General features: G+C 35.6%; 1 protein-coding gene across 2 annotated transcripts in view; it reads right to left on the bottom strand.

Annotated features, from left to right (window-relative positions):
• The window catches only part of CSMD1 (CUB and Sushi multiple domains 1), a 1,084,328-nt gene that overhangs the window by 654,175 nt on the left and 408,256 nt on the right, over window positions 1-21,897 (bottom strand). The window lies entirely within an intron of this gene.

Genomic DNA, 21,897 nt, shown 5'->3' on the forward strand with positions numbered 1-21,897 from the left:
TTACTAAAGATATTTTGAAACCCCTTTTTTCGCTTAAATGTTCTTGCCAAAATATTCACTTTTGCTATTTTTCTGTGCTTTATTTGCATAGTCATAGTTACTATCAAGCCGCTATGGATATCTCTTTGTAGAATTTTGAACAGAAAGATCCAAGAATGTATAATACCAGAAAAAATAATAAAATTTACTGATTTTTTCTGACTATAGGGGAAATACTGAAATACCTTTTGCAATTAGTGGATGGTTTGCAAGACTGTTACCTTTTTACCTTTGATTTACAATTATTGCTGTCATAGCTAGGAGAAGATATTCTACTCTACTTTTTAATCTCATAAATAGCATAGCTATTTGAAATTTTACAGTGCTTCTTTAAAGATCTAATATGTAAGGTCATCATGAACATCAACACAATACTATAAGCCCACTTCAAACAATCCCTCTAAAAGATAAAGAACAAAGGATTCAATAAAGCACAACTACTGTGGGACTAAACAGGGAGACAAAGAATTTAATTTTAATGGAATATATGAGAATCCAAGGTGATACAGAATTAAGTATTAGATCATTCTCACTAAAGGTGAAAACAACACTTTGTCTACAGAATTTGAAATACACTCAACAAGAGACAGTGTTTAATTTTGTAGCATTTGGAATATCTTATCCCTTCTAACACCTAATACTTTGTGTATGTTCAGACTCTAAATCTTACTGAGTTATTGTTTCTTTTCATGGAAAGGCTGAGATACCAGAGGTCGTGGGAATGTGAACAAAAAGTGATGCAGTAGAAGAGAAGACTGGACCAATATGTGATTCAGAATGTGGCATAAAAACTACAGAAAAGTATGAAAAGAAGAAAATACACTCTACTGCCTCCAGAATGTTAGTAAGTGGATACATAAGGCTGATGTTTAAGCTGTTAAAATGAGAAAAATATACAGAACACAACAGGAAGTCAGAAATAAGACGTCTTAGAATTAAGATGCGTATCCTAATTCAGACAGTCAAATGCAACTTCAGAAAGAAAGATTTTTAAAATAGGAAGCAGTTGTTCAAAAGCAATGGGATCACTGAGGTTCTTCAGTGCTACATCAAGGTACGGGAACAATACAGGATCTGAGAGGATATATGTGAGACTAGAGGACACAAAGATGGGACTGACTAATCTGTTGGAGATTCCTGAGTTCCTGCATGCAGAAAGATAGTGACATTGAAATAAGATATGAGGTGATACTCAGGAGCAATTTAAGGTGTTGGGTTCACAGAGAAGGGGATACTCTGAGAGCAGAGACCTTATGTATATCTTGAGCTTGGAAGAAACAACAGGCCTCAGGAAACAATTATGGGACTAGGCACTGCCATAGTCCTGGAAGAAAAAAATAAAATTCAAAGGTAATAGAAGAGTCTGTAACTTGTTAAGATTAGTGTAAACACATGTACCAATGAATTGTAATGAGGTCTCTAGTTAGTGGACGGATTATCCTGTCTAGTGTGGGTAATATATGGAACTCTTGTAGGATGCACAGGATGCACTACTGGTTTACTAAGTTGAGACCTACATTTTACTGTGGTGGAAAGTTTGTGCTGCAGACATCAAAGAATCCTAAATATTTGAAGAGCAAAGTTATTGCTTGTGTTAATAATGGGATGTTGCATCACTCTTGACATCTGCACTGATGGTTATAAATTATTTTCTCCAATCTAACTCATAACTAATATGCAGAAATCAGCTAGTGGTGACTACTTCTTACTCTCATAAAGCACTCAGAAAGTTCCTTTTGCTAGCTTATTGGGGGGAGGGGGGTGGATAGAGAGGGGGAATAAATTATATTTAATATATTCTGTGCATCTAAAACTAAAATTAAATATTTAAAATGTATAACTCCTAAAAGATGGCTGGGATCAAGGTTCATTGCAAAAGTGCAATAGCAAGTTGCATATTATATTATCTTTTGTGAGAGACAGATAACTAACGCATGCTAATATAGCTCCACTATAGCAAAAATGAATATGATTTGAGAATATATTCCTGTGTAAGGACAAAACTGTCTCTTTACCATGTCTTACTATTCAGATATATCTTCTTCTCCATAGAAATCAGAACTGTGTGGGAATCCAACTTCTAGCAATATTGTATTTTGAGATTTCAAGTATTTCCAGAGTCTACATCAACACCACATGAAACTCTTTTGATGTTTGGTAGAAAAATAAGAGGAAAAAAACAGAATAGCCCATGTCTAGAGGTGAGAACAGAGAATCTAAACTTACATCCATTACAACCCATCTGAGTATTCAGAAAAAGTCTTCCAAGAAACTTTATTTTGGAGTTGTGAAATCTTCTATTATAAACAAGGGTTTTTTTTTTGACAAGCACTTTTCTAACATAGCCCCTCTCTGTTCCATAGAAATGCTACCTACCACCTCAACCAAAACTACTTGTATTGGAAAAATTTCTAGAGTTTAAATGGAGATACTAGCTCATTCTGCATTCATTAAACCTGCTTAAGTCTCTTGGCATTGTTTACAAGGAAAACCATGGATAGACAGTTCTCCATCATAGTCAACACATCTTTTCCAGTTTTCAGAGGACCTAGCACAGTAAGACAATGCTTGCAGCCGTGTTTAATTACCACCATTTAACATGATTGCTTCTTTTTTCTAACCATTCTCAATCCTGAAGTCAATAAAACCTTAATGAAACAAATCTTTCTTTTCCTACTGTAGTTGCACACCATAGCTAATTTAACAAGAGATACTTAACTTAGTGGTCATGAGGAGAGACTCAAACTGTAAATAAGAAAAAAACAAATAATTTAAATAATTTGCAGCTAACAGTTGATTTAGCTTTGATTTGGTATACTGGTATTCAAACATAATTGCATTTATAACTGTTAGGTTAGTAAATGTTCATAAATATTAATTCATGATGTGTTCTTGTGGAACATCTTAACAAAGAAGACACCTGATAAAACTAGGAAATGCCTGTCACACCCTTGATTTTGTTTAGCATAGCAGTTTGATCACTTGAGAAGACACCGACCAAACACCAGTATTCTCAATAGTCTAACGTTGGAGAATTCTGTTCAAACAGCTTATTCAAGAAAAACACATAAATACAGGTCAGAGTTTATAATGGGTAAATTTTTCCTTAATTTTTAAATATAGACAGCTACATATAAAAAGGTACAGAACAAACCCCTATGACAGTAATACAGCTTCATGCTTATAATGTGATTCTGCAAGAGTCTAAGGGCACGGATCCTACCCAAGGCCATAGAAGACTGGGCCTTGGGAATCATTCCTTTGGATTTCCATTAATTCATATGTTTGTGTGTATTTGAACAGAATTTGAACAGACTCTGTTCCAAAAAAATTGAATAAAGTAACCTTGGCATTGTATAGATCCCTTAGACTTACCATCTAGTTCACAGTTGATTAAAATCTCCTGGTTTATTATAACTTTTTTCTTTTTCTTTGGATGAACACAGTGGTTTTTGTAGACAGGAAATAATAATCCATGAAAACTTGTTTTGAAAGTACTTCTAGAAACGGCTAAAAAGAGGCAATCTTAGAGATGTTGGTATTTGTAGTCTAGTTCACACAATACTAACCTGAAGATGAATGGAAAGCAATACCACAAATGTTTAAATGCCCCATAGCCCAGCAGCTGAGTTTATCAGCTCCTAATCAATCCCTATGCATTTTTACAGCAGGTGACTGCTCCTCAGTAAGGCAGAATCATGTTAAAATTCAGCAACTGGAGTCCTAACAGCAGAATTATGTGGCACCCAAGTAACCTATTAAATGCACACAGGTGTTTCAAGCATTTCAGTTAAGGTGTATCTTCCCTGTAGCATCAACCACAGCAGCAAGGTACTGCCCCTAGTCCAGCTCTATTCACACTTTGAAAGCCTCTGACCTACTTTGAGAGATACTTTCAGCCTAAAATTGTTAATTTGACTCAGGGCATAGACAAATCCTCAAGTGAGACTTTTGCTCAAGCTAGCAACCTGTCGGATTTTCATCGCAAAACTGGGCTAAAGCCACGCAAGGAGCTGCTAATCCTGCAATGCCTTCTCAGGAAAATTAATCCAAAACAAAACAGTCTCCACTGATGATACACTGATAGCTCTTAAATCACAGCTAATGGCAAGCATATTTTTAGCGATTGGAATAAATTCGCAGCAGGAAAGTGCAGGTGGTTTGTGAAATACTGTTCTAACAATTTCTCTGCCAAATTTCCTAGGCGCTAGGCTAATTTTAACATACGCATGATAGGTTCAAGCCTTCTGAGGAAAAAAAAGAGGAAAAAAAAACCAACAAAAACACACACACACAGAGAAACTGAAATAATTTGACACTTCTTCCCCTCCATTTTTAAAAACTAAGTTGATAAAAATATAGAACATGAACACTATACAATTTCTTTCAGTGACTGTTTTTGCTTTGAAACTACAGGATACATGTTATATGACATAAGAGATGATGAACTCTAACAAAAAAATTGTTCACAGAGATAACATGCAGGTGAGTTGATACACAAAAATTAGAAATTATAAAATGTACTCTAAATAGACTCTTAATCTACTTTCTTTCCAGATACAAATGAGAAGCAATTCCACTGGGCTGAACGCAAATATTCCTCATTTAACACTACATCAAAACCTGTATTTTGTTCAAGGGCCAAATTCCACACCTTAAATGATTAATCCCTGGCTCATGCAAATAACAAGATAAATTACAGCAAAATGAAGACTGGACCTTTACATCTTTCATTCTAAGCATATCTTGTGATTTGCATGTGTATGGTGTATGGATGTATTTAAATCAGTACCTTGAAGGGAAACTGACTGTCAATTCTGCATTGCTACCTCAAAATGTGAGGGCAGATGTGCCTGTCTACTCTGTAATAAAGTAATACCAAAGAATTTATGAAGGCTTGTTGCAAAAAATATAAGGCACCCACCAGATCAAGCAGAAATACCAACTGGTAGTAGCAGAAAATAATTTAAAAGATATTGAGTTCCAAAAGTCACAATATTTTATGAACATGACAAATTGTATATCTATTGGAGAATAATGGGCAGTAATGGTATCATAAAACCTACCCCTCTGTCTTTTGAAGTTTTCATTCAAAAAGTTATGAGATTATAATTATTTTAATATGGTCTTACTGTTACTACTCATAATCTGCTGATGAAAGGATAATGAATATCAGAAATCGAAAAATAATCCTCTTTGAAAAGTCTTATTCCCCATTGGTTTTACATAGCACTTTCTATTTCATCACCTGAAGAAATAAACCATTTGCAAGTGGTTAATTCTCAGGTTTACCGCATCTATGTGTAGATAAATGCTATTGCTTTCATTGTATTTCATCAGCTGGAAATAAAAAGAGTGAAGTGACATTTTCAAATTATTTTACTGGATTTACAATACTGCATGCTAAACTAACAAGAAATTGTTATTATTATTTCGCATTTACTATGCTGAATTGCATTTAATACACTAAATAATAAACTAGTCGACAAAATTCTGTAACAGCAATGTCAGGCATTGGAAGAGGCTGCCCAGGGAAGTGGTGGAGTCACCATCCCTGAAGGTGTTTAAAAGGCATTTAGACGAGGTTCTTACGGACATAGTTTAGTGTTAGGGTTAGGTTGGACTTGATGATCCTGAGGATCTCTTCCAACTGAAATTATTCTGTGATTCTATGATTTTATAATGTTATATTTACCTTGTTTTTTGGGTGCATTTTGGTTGCGTGAACCTTTAGGTATGAAAATTATTTTTCCATTACCTTCTTCTCCCCTACTATTTTTTTTAATCAAAATCCCACCTGATTATATTCTCTGTAGAGAACCTTTTCTCATACCAGCATACTTATTTTTCATGTTGCTGTGATGGTTCATTTGACAATTTTTGGCTTCTAGGTCTCATATTCTTGTAATCAAAGCCTAAATTTTGGAGCTGTTTGATTATCTTTCTTCTAAATAAAGCTGATTCTAGCCATGTTTTATCATAGTTTAATTGCGAATGTGTGACAAAATTTTAAAAGGGGTCTTAAAGTGGTCATGATTACTTTAATTTTTTTTTTTCCTTCATTTATTAAGTTATCAAGACGAAATTTCCAGTATTGTGCCTAACTCAGTTTTAAAAGGCAAGTATTCTGTTGCAACGACAAATGAAGGAGGATATGCCTTCTGAATAAGATTCAGCTGGTCCATGAAGTTTAAAAGAACAAAATTATGCTTACTATTACTAGCCCTTAGAACAGGTAAACTTCTGAAGCCTGCTGAAGTAAAAGCATTGTTTCAACACAAGTGCAAATACTTTAAATAATGATTTTTGTAAGTAAATTGCAAGTTTTAAGTGTTTTCAAAACATCTAAATAGACTAATTAATCTTAACAACTCCAACAGTATTAGAAGTAGAACTTTCAACACAGCTGCAATTCACACTGTGGAAATGCTTTTCTAACCTTGTGATTTATGCTTCTGAGCTAACAGAGTCACTTTTACCTCAATAATCAAATTCTGTCACTGTTCTTTATCACAGTTAGTAACAAAGCTTAAACTCTATTAAATAAAATGACCTCTGTATAAGTGGGTAGGGGAGATACTGATTCCTCTTAGCTGTTTTCCAGAAAGGGTCTTCAAATAAGCATGGAGTCTGCAAATGGTCATGCTTATGCTAAACAGAAAATATGTAATTGTTTCACATCTTAAGATCACCTCTCCTTTAAGTGACTGTATTAAAGAAATTGTCAGAGTGCTATAGTGATTATTTCCAATAAGATAAATGTTAATTTCCACATTTTGAGGGATTAGAACCTATTCCATATCTCCCTTTCTTGCTCTTTTCCAGTGAAGAATAAAATAATGAATAGCTGCTTGGTTTTGATGATATTGCAGCTGGTTCCCTCTGGCCCTTTGTATACTGAAATGATTATCTAAAGGAATAAAAGGGTACTCCTGCAGCTTTACGGTAAACTCCAAACGTGAAAGGTTAGCATTTCATAACTGCATATTGAAACGACATGAAAATCAAAAGGCTTTCAGATATTTTATACATAGCCTGCTAAAACAATATGAATAACAAAGCTTGTTCCCAGGTCGGAATCTTTTTACGATTTATGACAACTATTTATATTACACTCACCTAAGGAGAAAAAAAAAAAAAAAAAAGGAATGCGCTACAAGCAGTGTAAACCTAACCACTCATTTCAATCTGTCACTTTCATTTTTACCTTTTGCTCTGAGTCAGCTGCACTGTGGATGGCTTCAGTAGTTCCTGCTTTTTGTTTCAGGTGAACATGGGAATCTTCATATATTTCCTCTTGTCTGGAAGTGTGTTGCACACCTAGCATGAGGGATGAGGGTTTCCAGAATGCTTTTATCTTGACTATTGAGACAGTGGTTTTTAGCTGTTTTCTCCATGTAATTTGGCTGATTAAATAACAGAACTTTTGTTTCCTTTTCATTGCTAGCTGTGGCAGTTGCACATCCACCTGAGATCCAGAGCCTTCAATAGGGCAGTTCATGCATCCTTAGCATCTTTTGTGCCCCATTGTGCCTGTCCCCACATGCACACCTAAGGTGGTACCAAGGTGCTGACAGTCACATCCTCCCCTACCCCAAGTAAGGTGACTTCACCTCCAACCAGGTGGGGGGGCAGGAGGGGTGGGACCCTCAGTCAATTGACAGCGTCCTCAACAAGGGAGGTGCCCAGAGAAGCTGAGAAGCTTCTGGACTATGTTGTAATGCTCACAGCCAGGTCTGACCAGACTGTATAAAAGGCTCCCCGACAAAGACCCCCTTTGAGTGGTCTTCTTGGAGCAGCAGGTCTGTGAACTGGAGCCTTAGACTGGGACAACATCTAAGAAGACTTCTTTCCTGGGAGTGAAAGCACCTCACCTCCTCCTGTGGTTAGTGGTTGTTTACTGGATATATAATTGGATGAGTCCTCGCCTAACCCAGGCAAGTGATTATTTCTTGTGAGTACCCTGGAGTGAGAGGCCTCTGGTTTTGTTTCTTGTGAGTGTACTAGTGTACATTGTGCGTTTTTATTGTTCTTATGTTGTCTATCCCCAATAATTTCCTCCAATGATATACAAACCTGTATTTTATGTTGTCAGAGTGCTAAATAATTGTACAAACCCTGTTCCTAGTTGGTTTATTGGCTACACTTTTATGGCTAGAATAAAGTCTGTTTTGGAACTTATTTTCTGTCTTGAAGTGACTTCGAGGTGCCTCTGTGACACTAGCATATATTTAGATCTGAAAAATCAGAATTGCAAAGAACACTGTCCAGGGATACTTTAAATATGCTTAAAACTTACTTTAGTTAGGGGGATTAGCTAATTGTTCTTTCTCAAAACTCACTAAACATAAACATAGTAACATTGCTATGATTGATGAAACATGATTTAAACATTACAAGAATTAGCAATGCATAGACACCCATGGTTCTTATATTTTTCTAACTTTTTCATAACTTTTAAAAACAGATAAGCTATACTAAAAATACTTTTAAAAGTACTACGTGCATGTTGTATTTTCATGTTTGCCGTATTCTTCTCTTCCAGGTAGGTAACGGTACTGATATGATAATATTGTATTTAAAAAAATAAAATATATATAATTGGAAACCTTAAGTTACTAGATAGAAGATATCTTTGCACTGTTATATTTGAAAACACTATTTCTTGACCTTCAGAGAATTTCAACTGTTCAAGGAAATGAGCAGCCTACAAAAACAGTTACATAGAAGCAAGCATGCCAAGGCAATTACAGAGTTAATTCAGCTTTTCGGCATAACAGAAATTCAGGTATAGGACAGACTTTTTTAAGAATAGCACAGATTCCTTCTTAATGAAGTCGTTGGTGCAGAATCCACAAATCCGGTGTTGAATTTTTAATTTTTTGTTTGAATTCAGCACTCAAAAACCTAAAAATCATCATAGAGTTCTTGTACTAAGCCCTCATATTGCGAAGTCAAATCCAGACAAAGTATTTTCTGATTGACATCTGCAATTATGTCCATATCCCTGCATATTGAAGGACATCATGAAAAACAATAATTATTTTTAATAAATTCTAGTAGTAACTCCACAACTCATCACCATTATAGAAGTCATAGTCTAATGATATCTAAGCTGAAAAGATTTTTCCTAAATATAATTCATTACTGTATCTAATCTCCCTATCAATTATATTTAATATTTCTGTTAGAGAGTAGTTTGGAATAACAAAACAAGAGTTTGAATTTGTCTACTGTCTTAAAAAAAAAAAAAAAAAAAAAGAGCTGCAATTCAGCACCGACTTTGTGTGATATACGAATTTTATCAACAGTGGCACTAGATCATGTTTTCTTTTTGTGTAATGTAGAACTGAGATTTTGATACTAAATAGCAGAGTTTTACCACAGAAATTATGATATACTAAATCCATGGGTTAGAGGAGTTGCAATTTAAGTAACTAAGTTCCAGTGAGCTAGGAAATTTTTCCCTCTTTTGATTTAAGCTGTTAGCAAACAATTCAGAGCCTTTGATATTAACTTAATCAGTAGGAGAAACTAAATCCCATATCAGGTATCTATGATGCAAACTTATTTATTTATTAAAAGTCTAATTATCTGTATCAAAGGTCAATTTGAAGAAACAAGCCACTTTCCACATTTACATATATAAAAAAGCCTTTTTTTTTTTTTTCCCATACAAAGTTATCTGCTTTCCATTTGCCTTGAAGGCAGAAACTTTAGTCCAATCAAAACATTATTTTGAATTTCTAGATTATAAATGCTTTGAAGAAATAGTGCATAACATAAAAGGCTAATATTTTACTAAACTACTGTTCTTTAATGGGCATAAATGAGAACCAAGCCCTTTACCTACTTGTAAGTCACTTTACATTGCTCCCTACTGTAAATGAGTAAAGAGACCATTTCTCGCATGGAGGATAAAGTACTGTACTTCTCTGACCTTGTTATATGGACTATAAGGTAAAATTCTATCCTTAGGTCTCTGTCCTGGTTTCAGTGGAAACAGAGTTAGTTTCCTTCTCAGTAGCTGGTATATTGCCATGTTTTCGATTTAGAAAAGGAATAATGTCAATAATACACTGATGATTTGGTAATTGCCAAGCAATCTTTAAACCAAGTCAAGGACCTTTCAGTGAGAAGGCTGGGGATGCACAAGAAGCTGGGAGGGGCACAACCAGGACAGCTGATCCAAACTGGCCAAAGGGATAATTGATACCATATGACATCATGCTCAGGATATCTTTTGAGCAAAGAGGGGGACATTCAGAGTGATGGTGTTTGTCTTCCCACGTAACTGTCACATGTGATGGAGCCCTGCTGTCATGGAGATGGCTGAGCACCTGCCTGAAGATGGGAGGTGGTGAATAAATTCCTTGTTTTGTTTCGCTTGAGTGCTTGGCTTTTGCTTTACCTGTTAAACTGCCTTTATCTCAATCCAGAAGTTTCCTCACTTTTACTCTTCTGATTCTCTCCCCCATCCCACTGTGGGAGTAATGAGCAAGTGGCTGTGTGGTGCTAAGTTGCCACCTGGGGTTAAACACAACAGTCCTAAAGGTTTTACTGGAACCGCCTGACATTATCATGCCATTTATTTGAAGTTTGCTATTCTATTTTTATTGTTAGCATTCTCTTCTAACATTTTATTCTATAGTCCTGTTTAAAATAACATTATTTTAATAATACCTCTTAGATTTAAACAAAAAAATCTTTATCACAGATATTACTTGTTGGATATAACCTGGATATCACTAACCTGCTTTTTTATGACTTGAAGATTATTTGCATCTTAATTGAAAAAATATGATCCTGCACAAATTTCCCATCTTCTATTAATCTTGGAATTACAGAAATATTAATGTAATAATTTATTACAACACCACTCTGATTCTATTTTTTTTTTCTTAACTATCTCTTACTGCAGACCAAACTATTTCAAAATTTTTATCATATTTATAATGTAGCACAAATGTACCCTTATTAAAATCTGACATTTTGTGACCTGTAGGATGTATTGTTACATATAGTACCATATTTTGAATAAGGATATGAGACAATATCTCTTCTCTCATATTTTTAAAATTAAAAAATCTTTTGCACACAACCATGTTGTGCCTACCCGACCCTGAGTACACCAGTGTTGTTTTGTAAAATCAACGTTGAAATGCACAATAGCTTGTAAGTATCTGGGCTGAACCATTTGAGTAGCACTTTAAGTGTGTTTTTGTAGGGCCTTTTTTTTTTTTTTTTTTTTTGTCTCCTTGAAGAAAAAGCCCATTCAGAAAATATGACCTGGCACCTGCTGGCACTTCCGTTTGGCAAGTGAGAGAGTTGCCATGAGGGAACGGTATCAAACAGCACAGTTTGCACACGGTTTTAGCCCAAGCACTCTGCACAGACCGAGGCTTTTTTTTCACTGTATTTTTAAATGTAATTTTTGTAACAACTATACGGACCTGCTATCATTTATAAAATTGCACATAGATAAAATTAAGAATGGAATCTTAAATGGATAAAAAGATCACAGAATATTTACAACTTCTTACTCTTAAAGCCAAAGCTATTATTATTATGGTCCTTTACTAAAGCATATCTGAAACAAATAATAAAATTTCAAGTAAAAATAGATAAAAATAATCTCAAAGGAGGGGGAGATGTTTACAAATAAAGTACAGCATGCCTTCTGAACAGCAGCAGCCACTAAAATGCTCTTAGACATCAGCAAAAATCTGACAGTATCTCTGGGAGCTTAAAATTTCTTTGTCAAAAATTAAGAAAAAATATTAAATTTATTATTACAACATTGTTAGTGTCTTTTTTAAAATATATTCAGTATAAATTATACTGTAGTATGTGTGATAATAGTAATATATGTCAGATTGCAGTGGATGTGTTTTACAGAGTATTGAAACAGTGCTAATTCCTCTAATTCCTGGTTGCAGGAATAGTATTTCTGTTGTACAAGACTTTTCTTTTTATAGTATAAATTCTCAACCGTATTAAAAAAGAAAAAACAAAAGCAACCCCTCTCCCCAAATTACTCTTTCCCTACTGTAACACCAAAAAAATCTTCACACTTCTAGGCCTGAAATTGGAACCAAATGTGTGGTAATTATTTTCATTGGTTTCTGGGGGAACCTTAAGGGATTCAGAGATCAATCTAGTTACTTTCAGGTGAAATTCCATCTTACATCCCCATTACAGTTAAACTACTGTCCCGTTTTAATGGATATCTCCCTCTATCTACCTATCAACAATATTTCTGTGTTACCTTCAGTGAACATCATGACTGGCAAGAAAAATCACAGCCAGAATCTGCATTTTGGTTTGACCAACAGATGCAGGTTCTATGACTATTACATACTGGTTTTAAGGCTTTTGTATGCTACAAGGTCAAAACAACATCATCTGTATTGCACCATACAGGGTTTTTGTAAAAATAGGAGCATTTTTCCATTTCTATGAATCGTGGGGAAACATAAGTACCTTCTTAATCATTATAAAATGTTCTATGAAGTTCTATATGTGAACTAATATTTACCTACTATATTTTAGATAATTTCCTTTTACACCACAATAATCAGTGTTTTAATCACACAAGAAAAACAAAACCATACTATTTCAGTAATTGTTTCTTTTTAGATATACAGGAACCTTAATTTTTTTAAGTTAATTTGGTTAAAAATTGTTACTGGGTTTCCTCAAGAGATCAAATATTTGAATTTTTTTTCACTGGTTCTCATGATGGACAGGATTCAATAAAACCTTTCTAGAGCTGTGTATGTTGCTTCCCTGACACTTTTCAAATATACCAGAACTTTAATGCCTTGTGCTAAATCTGAGAAAGAAGAGATTAGGAGTACAAAATGTGAAAGAACTACATAAAAGCATGAGGGAGCATGCTATTTTTTTCCTATAAATAATGAGCTTATTCAAAAAGGTAACAGCATTCGTGATTTTGTAAATTTGACAGTAGCAGACATTGCTTCCCATGAAATGCAGACACAAAGCAGGCATCATTTGCATTTTCTTTTTTTTTCCTTGTTCTAGATGCATTTCACACACTTTCTCTTGTTAAATAAACATGATCATTTTTGTGTCACTGGTGCTGGGAAGGGCAGAAGGTATATTATAGCGGAATTTGGGAGTAGGAGGAAGAGTTGACCATCAAATGTTCTTTAGACTTAGAAATTGTTCCCGTAAAGATTTTGGGTTGAAAATGGCTGCAGATATTATTTGTAGGCTCATTATATAAACCAATGAAAGATATCCCTTGGAAATCTTATTGGTGACTTCAATATTATGAGATTCAATACAAAGCAAAACCTCTCTTCTATGGCAGCCCTACACTCTACCCTAAACACCCCTTCCAGCTGTGATGTCTCATGTAGAAAGGTGAGGATAGTGACTACTGGGCTGCTTTGAAAAATAATTACTTCTATTTGCTGCCACTTTTTTACCATCATAATTGAAATAGGAAGAATGATATTAGAAAACTGAAATCAATAAGCCTGGGAAGATGATGTAGCTGAAAACTCAGCAGAAGCCTCTTCCGCCACAAAACCTTTTCACTGGAAAGAAATAAATAGGGAGGCTCACATTCTGAAATAACTTAAATCCATTTGATAAGACACTACAATAAAAGCAGCTTCAGTGAATGTCTGTGCCTATATATCAATAAATAATAAGGTCCAATATTGTAAGACTGTAAGCATCTGTAAAATACTGTAAGTCAGATTTAATAAAGTATTGAAGTAGGTAAAATGAGATACAACCAGTTTAAGTTAGACATACAGTCCTAAGATGTAATAAAGACCCTGCTGATTTGCATGCTACCCCACAGTGATTTCTGCAACTCCACAAGTGCAACAGTTACCTACCGTATAGTTCCTTAGTCCCATGTACAGACATTTTAGTTTCAACAGGATTCAGAAGCTTATGTCAAAGCCCAACTAAAATATATAAATTAAGTTCTTAATGTCCTGGATCCTTTTCAATGTTTGACCTAATAAATACCTTCTAACACATAAGATGTGTGGTAGCACTAAATGCAGAGAATTCTTTTTTATTTTTTTTTTTTAAATAGCAGTAAGATGTGGAAATGAAACAGCTTTTCTTTTGCAAAATATTCATGTACTGATTTGATTAGTTAAAGTATTGATACACATAGTAAAATATCAGAGTTCAGCTCTTTTTTCCCCTCTAATGAATAGGGAGCTTAATCACATAGCTCACAGTTCCAGATGCCACATCAGATAGTCAGTACATAATAATAAATAAAATATGTAATACTATATTATAAATATCCATAATATATATTGTGTAATATATATTTGATGAATATATAATAATAAATAAAAAGGAACAGCTTCAGTGAAAGTGTATTAAAGACAGATTTTTCAGATTGTTGCAACAAAATGGTATTTACGCAATGTTGTAGGAATGCCACAGACTATAAAACTCTAAAGCTCACACACTGCTAGGTGCTTAAGGGTTTGGCAGTATAGAGAGTGTCATAAGAGATAAGTTGTTGAAGTCCATGAGAATTCATGATATTGACATGCTGCTTACAATGATGTGAAATTCATGAGCAGACATCTGTCCATCCCTGTCCTGCCATTTCCAAATCCTTTATTTTCCGCAGTTCCCATAGCAACTTATACCAGTCATACCTTCAGTAATTCTGACCTCACATCAGAGAAACAAATTAAACTTTCTCATTTTACCTTTCCGGATTGTTTCTAAGCCTTTGTTTACAGATTGTTGCCTTCCCTGCAGCACTGTGTAGCACCAGAGATTGTCACTTACAGTCTTTTTTCCAATTCTCTGCATGGCAATTACTTGTTTCTTCCCCTACAAAGGTCTAATTATTGAAATTGTCTATATTTAGAAGAAATAATAATTAGTCTTCCACTCCTGTGAATTGCTAGTGCATTAAGTCAGGTATCTCAGAATGGGATGACTGTGAGTATGCAGAAGTACTGCTAGCATGCTAAGAGTGCAGCTGTTCAGAGCTAGTTAACAGGAAACACTGATCGTACAAGTGTCTTCCTCCCTGCATCTAAGACATCTTATCAGGAACTGCAGAGAGGTACCTTGACTCATTAACTATTTACGGTTGAAACCAACTCCTGAAAATAGAAGGCTATGCTGTTTTAAATAATTCTTTTGAAATGCAGTCCATTGTGCTGGAAATCTTTTGGTAAAAGTGTTTCATCCAAAAAAAAAAAAGAGCTAATCCATTATGGATTAGATGAACAATAGCATAGATGGTTTAGTAACTTCCTTGAATATTTTCAGCAAACCCAAATGCATGTACTGCTACAGGAGTCTTGTAAAATATTAATGAAAGCAACAGAAACTATCCATCTTGACATTACAAATTGTTTTAATACTGAGTTAAGAACACTTTGTTAATTTTTTTCCCTTTTTAATTTTCTCTCTTGTTGTTCAGTCTTGTTACATTGACACCAATGAATCTTAAGAAATAGCCAACGTATCATTACCTTCTATGATATTTTATTTTCTACATATTTATATTGCCAGATAATTGACTTGTTACCTTTAAATTACTTTAACTGGATAATCAAGTGCCTTCTTCCTATACTATATTTAATTTTCACCTCTTCCCATTTTGTGCTATTTCTTTTCTTCTTCTTGGTGATAAGTATATGGAACAAAGAAAACACCACATGCTGCACAGAACCAATTCAATTCAAATTTCTTTTTCTCCCTTTGGGGATTTTATGCAGAGCTAGGTTTCTTGGCATATCATTCTCCTCTCACTGCAGAAAGTGCTGGTGTGTGGTACCTCTCTAAATCCATCATGAATCCTGTGCTCATAACAGGGGATGGCAAATTCTGTCTTAAAGAGATTTTGAGACGACAGTGGTGTCAGGGGTGGTTTGATAAAGATTCTTGTTCTCTACAAGGGCCATTGTTCCATTTGAAGGAGGGACATAAGGGTGAGAAAATAGATCAGAAAATATGTACAAGTAGATACTCGCCAAGTACATAAAGCCATTAGCAAAGGCCAGGACAAAAGCAAATAATTTATATGACAAGACACTCTGAACTGTACATTTGAGACAAGTAGGGAAATGCAGGACTCATATGCCAGTTAAAGAAATTCTAAGAATGCCAGATTACTTTCTAGAAGACAAATGAGACAAAATAGCCCTGACTTCTTTGAGTACACACCAAGATGTATTAAAAGAGACACCCAATCTACTAGACAAGTACCACTTGGCCTCTGATTCCAGTAGAGGCCTCTGATTCTGGCAGTAACTGACAGAAGCAAAGTCCCTGTTCTTCGAAAAATGCAAGACCATCTAATTATGGCTCTCAGACAAAATTCTGCTGTTTTTTCATGGAACTAATAATATCTCTGCAGATTGTGAACAGGTTGTTGAATTGTTATGTAGTGCTGCACCACTTCTAAAATTTCTATTTCAACATTTCTAACCAAGACCAAAACTGGTTTACCAAGAGAACTTAAATGTCTGAACTGTAGAAAATGTCTCATGCCAAAAAATCAGGTGGTTTTGCAAAATCTGTTTTAACAGTGTGTAAGATTACACTGAAAATTGAGCTGTTATTAATTTATTATTTTTTATTTTATTGTTATTAATTCTGTTCCTGGAACAGCCAGTGTGCAGGACAAAATATATGCCTACAGTGTATAGAACAAATTACATAGGAAAGGTGGGAGAGCAGGACATAGTCTATGTGTAATAGCTTTTACACCATAAATACATACTTCTCACCTCCATATACTGCTTCCAACCTGCTGTTATTAATTTTTAACTTTTTTCTCAGGCATTGTAAACTAAGTGACTTTTCAAGGGAGATCTGGAAACAATACATGGGTTCATTACAATGGATCATATCAAAAGGAAGTGTCTCTAGACAGAGGGGGAAAACAAACACAGATGAAAATTATGCCTGTGTGAATAGTAGAAAAGTGAATAGGAAAGACCACAGTTTTCATTAATTCAAAATGGCCTTAACTTTATAAAGCACAGATAAAATAATACACCTTTTTTATTTTGTACTATGATGACTAAACCCCCCCCCCCAAGAACTAAGTCCCAATATCCTACTTCATACAGCACAGTGATCAGGAAAAAATGACTCCTCCAATGATGGAACACTTCAGAAAGTGTTTCTAACTTCTTGTTGAACTGCAAGTCTAAATGTACATCCAATGACATCTATATATGCATGAATGGTTTATGTGGACATTTCTGTAAAAATGCACACAAACACACACTTCCCCTTTTATAGTGGTGCATGAAAACAAAAGATACCATAGGACAGATGAAGAGAAATTAGTCATATTACTAACAGTCAAATAATTGACTTCTATACTACTCTGTCTTTTGTAACAAATGATAGATAAATGTTCTGACACATCTATGTAAATATGCATAGATTTTCTATAACCTTCATAATCGGATTAAAAACTTAGACATTGCCAATGGTTATTTAGCATTTTATACTTGTTAGAATAACTTCTCAAAAAAGTCCAGTATTGTTAAAAATTATAATAAGGAAACTTAAAATGCATATTCCATAATACTTGTCATCCATCACAGGTGCAGTACATCTGATGAAGAACTCTAGTGTAGAATCAAAAGCAATGGCAGGAATGCCAGTCTCTGTATTTTTGATGATAAAAAGTCTGAGTGCCCGACAGCAGCAGCTTGCTGTCAGTAAAAATGAATCTGAAACAGATGCCAACTGCGTCAACAGCTTGAGCCATATACATTTTTTATCAGACAAAGACATAAATCATGATGGAAGTACATAGGTGCAAGGCACATCAAAGAATACCACTATTACACCTCATATTCAAAGTATAAAGTTATCTAGTACTGTATTTCCCAACCCGACAATTCTGTTCATATCTAACCCTGTAAAAACAGCATGTTTAGTGTAAAAATATATATTCAAACAGATCTCAGAAAAGACCGTTGTATTTTTATATTTAATCTCAATCAATATTGGATATTGTTTTACTAACACATGAACGCAATGATCTATTTACTCGCATTAGAACACAATTTTCTGCTTCCTTTTGTTTTGTATTTAAGGTTTATGTCAAAGTAATGTTTATATACTACTGGATAGATGGGTAAAAATCGCTCAGCTCTTTCCTTCCTATTCACCTGCTATAGAAATCACAAGCCTCTACCTTTGGCTAAAGATGGGCAGGGAAAAAAAGGAAAAACCCTTACAACTACCTTGTAGTGGCAGAGCGCCCCCCCACCCCGCCCAGGGGGATGGGGTTGTCACCAGCCCAGCTGAGAGGTGAAGCCAGAGACAAAAGAAACAAAAGGAGCCCCATAAGAAGGTAACAATGAATGAGCCATTGCCAGACACACACGTGCAGAATGCGTGGACAGTGCATGAAGCCTATCACGTTATTGTAAAGTACATGCTACAACCTCTTTCGAGGTCCCTTCCAATCCCTAGCATTCTATGATTCTATGATTCAATCACATTGTTGCAAGACACGTGGACAGGGCAGCTTTGATATAAAGCTAACCCGGTCCGACAATAAAGGGAACTCTGTGAACACCACATTGGTGTGTCAGGTTCTGTCTCTCACATGGAAAAGCAACGCTACCTAAATGAAAAACTGTTGTCCCAATGTTTTTTGTTGCAAAAATTAGTATTTTGGATTAAGACTTGTTTAATCATGTTTCAGTGCCTATTTCAAATTTTTTTTTTGTTTATTTTCCATGTTACTACTCACTTACTGAGATATTTCATCAAAATCTGTTTAAAGATCTCATGACAGTGCACAGTTGCAATTCAAGAGAGAAGTCCTTGAAGTCAGGAAAAAGAAAATGCCACCCCCATCTTCAGGAAGGGGAAGGAGAATGACCTAGGCAGCTACAGGCCGGTCAGCCTCACCTTGAACCCCTGTGAAGGTGATGGGCAGCTAATCAGAAAACATTGCCAGGCATATTAAGGACAAGAAATACACCAGGTGTGTTCATCATGGTTTCACCAAGGGGAAGTCATGCTTGACTAACTTGCTAATCTTCAATGGTGAAGTTTTTTTGCCTGTTGATGCGTGGAGAGCAGGGGGTTTCAGTAAGGCCTCTGAAACTGTCTCACATAAGATTCTCATAGACAAGCTGTATGGCCTGGTTGAGCCAGGTTGAGGTGGACTGAAAAATGACTGAGTCCAGTCCTATCTAACACCTCCATTAATGATATGGATAATGGGGCAGACTTTAGCCATAGCAAGTCTTCAGATGGCTCTAAACTGGAAGAATTGGATGATATGCCAGACAGTCATGCTGCCATACAGATAGACCTCAACAGGCTGGAGAAATGGGCTGACAGGAACTTCGTGAAGCTCAACAAGAAGAACTGCAATATCCTGCAGCTGGAAGGAACAACCCCATGCACCAGTATGTGCTGGGAGCCACTCAGCTGGAAAGCAGCTTGGCAGAAAAGGCGCTGGTGGTCCTGTAGGCACCAGAGTGAATATGAGCCAGTGACATGCCCTTGTAGAAAAGAAGGTGAATGGTAGACTGGGCTGCATCGAGAGAAGTTTTGCCATTAGGTTGTGAGAGGTGATTCTTCTTTCCCTTTATTCTGCCCACCCCTGGATTCCCCTGTGCAAGAGAGACATGGCATACTGGAAAGAGTCCAGTGAAGGTTCATTAAGATGACTAAGAGACTGGAATACTTCACATATGAGAAAAGTCTGAGAGAGCTGCGACTGCTCAGTCTTGAGAAGAGAAGGTTCAGCGGGAGCTTATGAAATGTATAAAAGTACCTGAAGGGAGGGTGAAAAGAGGACAGTGCCAGGCTCTTCTCAGTGGTGCCCAGCAAGAGGACCAGTGGCAATGGGAACAAACTGAAACATGGATGGTGCTGTCTGAACATCAAGAAACACCTTTTTACCATAAGGGTGACTGAGCACTGGCACAGGTTTCCCAGAGAGGTTGTGTAGTATCCATCCTTGGAGACTCCTGTAGACAAAAACTCCTCTAAACATGGTCCTGGGCAACTGGCTCTCGGTGGCCCTGCCTGAACAGCAGGATTGGACAAGATGACCTCCAGAGGTCCCTCCCAAACTCAACCATTCTATGTGATTCATGAAAATCTTGAGTTTGTTTATTTGAGTTAAAATTTAAGTTAGTTCTGGAGTTTCATATTCCCAAAGAGTCCAAGTAAAGTTGTTGAAATTAATCTATGTGTGTGTTTGCACTTTCAAGGAGCTGATAAGGATTTTGTTTGGTTTTAGTATTCGCTCTACACTTAATCAGTTTTGCCACTTAATTGCTACCATTTGAGCATAGGTGGAATGATTTTATTCACAACTACTGTTTCTGTAGCCAGTAAAATGAGCTAAATTAACATTTATACAATTTTCTTGTGCCTTTTTTTTCCCCCAGAAATTCTAAAGCAATGTTAAAAAGAGAACTTCTATCTGAATTACTTGTTACATAGTTTATCTTGTCATACTGCATATTTTTTCATTCCAAGTTGTCTAGAAAATATAATTTTAAAAACTATTCTAAGTGTCCACTCAGAACAATTGAATGAATACTAATTACAGATGTACTTGAATTTTTCTAAAATTATTCAAAGGAAATATACAGTCTATTTCCTAACTACGATGCAATACTAGTAGTTAAATATAAGTTACATGACTTCGTCTTTTTCCTTTGAGTGGGTGACCTAATGTTCATAAACATGGACACAAAGTGTCAATTATAACCCAGCTGCCAGTGGTTTTCAGATTTGCTATACATAGAAGTTTCAGCTGACCATGATTGGTTGCTATCAGCCTACCTGTTTTCCACAACTTCGCCTGCTCATCTGCACTATCTTATGAATATTGCTATCAAAAAAAAAAACCCAAACAAGAAGAATAATAAATCGTCCTCATGAGGCTTATTTTATACTATATAAGAGTAAATTTCAATTTATGGAGAACTGGCCTACTTCTGCTCTGACTTATCCTACCATAACAACTCTAACAAATTTAACAGCTTATACCAAAAGGCATAATGAATGAGCTCAGAAGTACTCAATTCAACTCTGATTTGGGGAAACTAACAGTTTCTACTGAAGTTGGTAGCAAACGTAGAGCCAGAATTTAGCCCATTGCTGCACAAGCTCTTCTAAGCATTTGACTAAAGAGTTCAAAATGCTGTCAGTTTCTCTTACCCTGAAATCAGAAGAGTTGTCCTCAGGAAAATTACTTCATACTACAGAAGACGGAAAGTAGGAAGTAGTGTTATACTTTGTTATGGCCTATATTGGTGACCAAGTTCAGTTCATTCCAACAACGGTGGGACAAATTTAAGCTTTCCCTTTTAAACTACAATGCACAGATTCTCTCAAAGTTATTGTCCTGTTGGAACTGAATAAAATGGGTCAGGACAAAGACAAAAAAAGGAAAGAAAAAAAAGAAAAGGTTAATGCTCCTTTTGATTGTTTTGTTTTTTAAACCTACAAAGCATTGGTGTCTTTTTTTTTTTTTTTTTTTTTAATATATTGGGGTGTATTGTGCTTAGCTTAAATCATTAATTAAGCAGGATGTTAGACTGTCAGAATATACATAGAAGTACTAATGGGGAATCTGTAATTCAAAACTGCTATCATATTCAAACTTGTGGAGGTCTCAGTGCCACCTTTAAGAATCAGCAGAGATTAAAAGTCAGTCCCCCAGGTCTCTATGATTTTTTTGAGGGTCTGAGACTGTGAAGAGATAACCATAACCCTGGTATTTAAAACAAAAAAGTCTCTCTCCAGCTTGCCCAGATCACACATTTGTGCTAACACAAACACATTCTCATTTCAAAGCACCTGTGAGGAGGAGGTCCCGCT

The sequence above is a fragment of the Columba livia genome, chromosome 3 (genome assembly GCF_036013475.1).
Source record: "Columba livia isolate bColLiv1 breed racing homer chromosome 3, bColLiv1.pat.W.v2, whole genome shotgun sequence".
In the NCBI taxonomy this organism is placed as follows: domain Eukaryota; kingdom Metazoa; phylum Chordata; class Aves; order Columbiformes; family Columbidae; genus Columba; species Columba livia.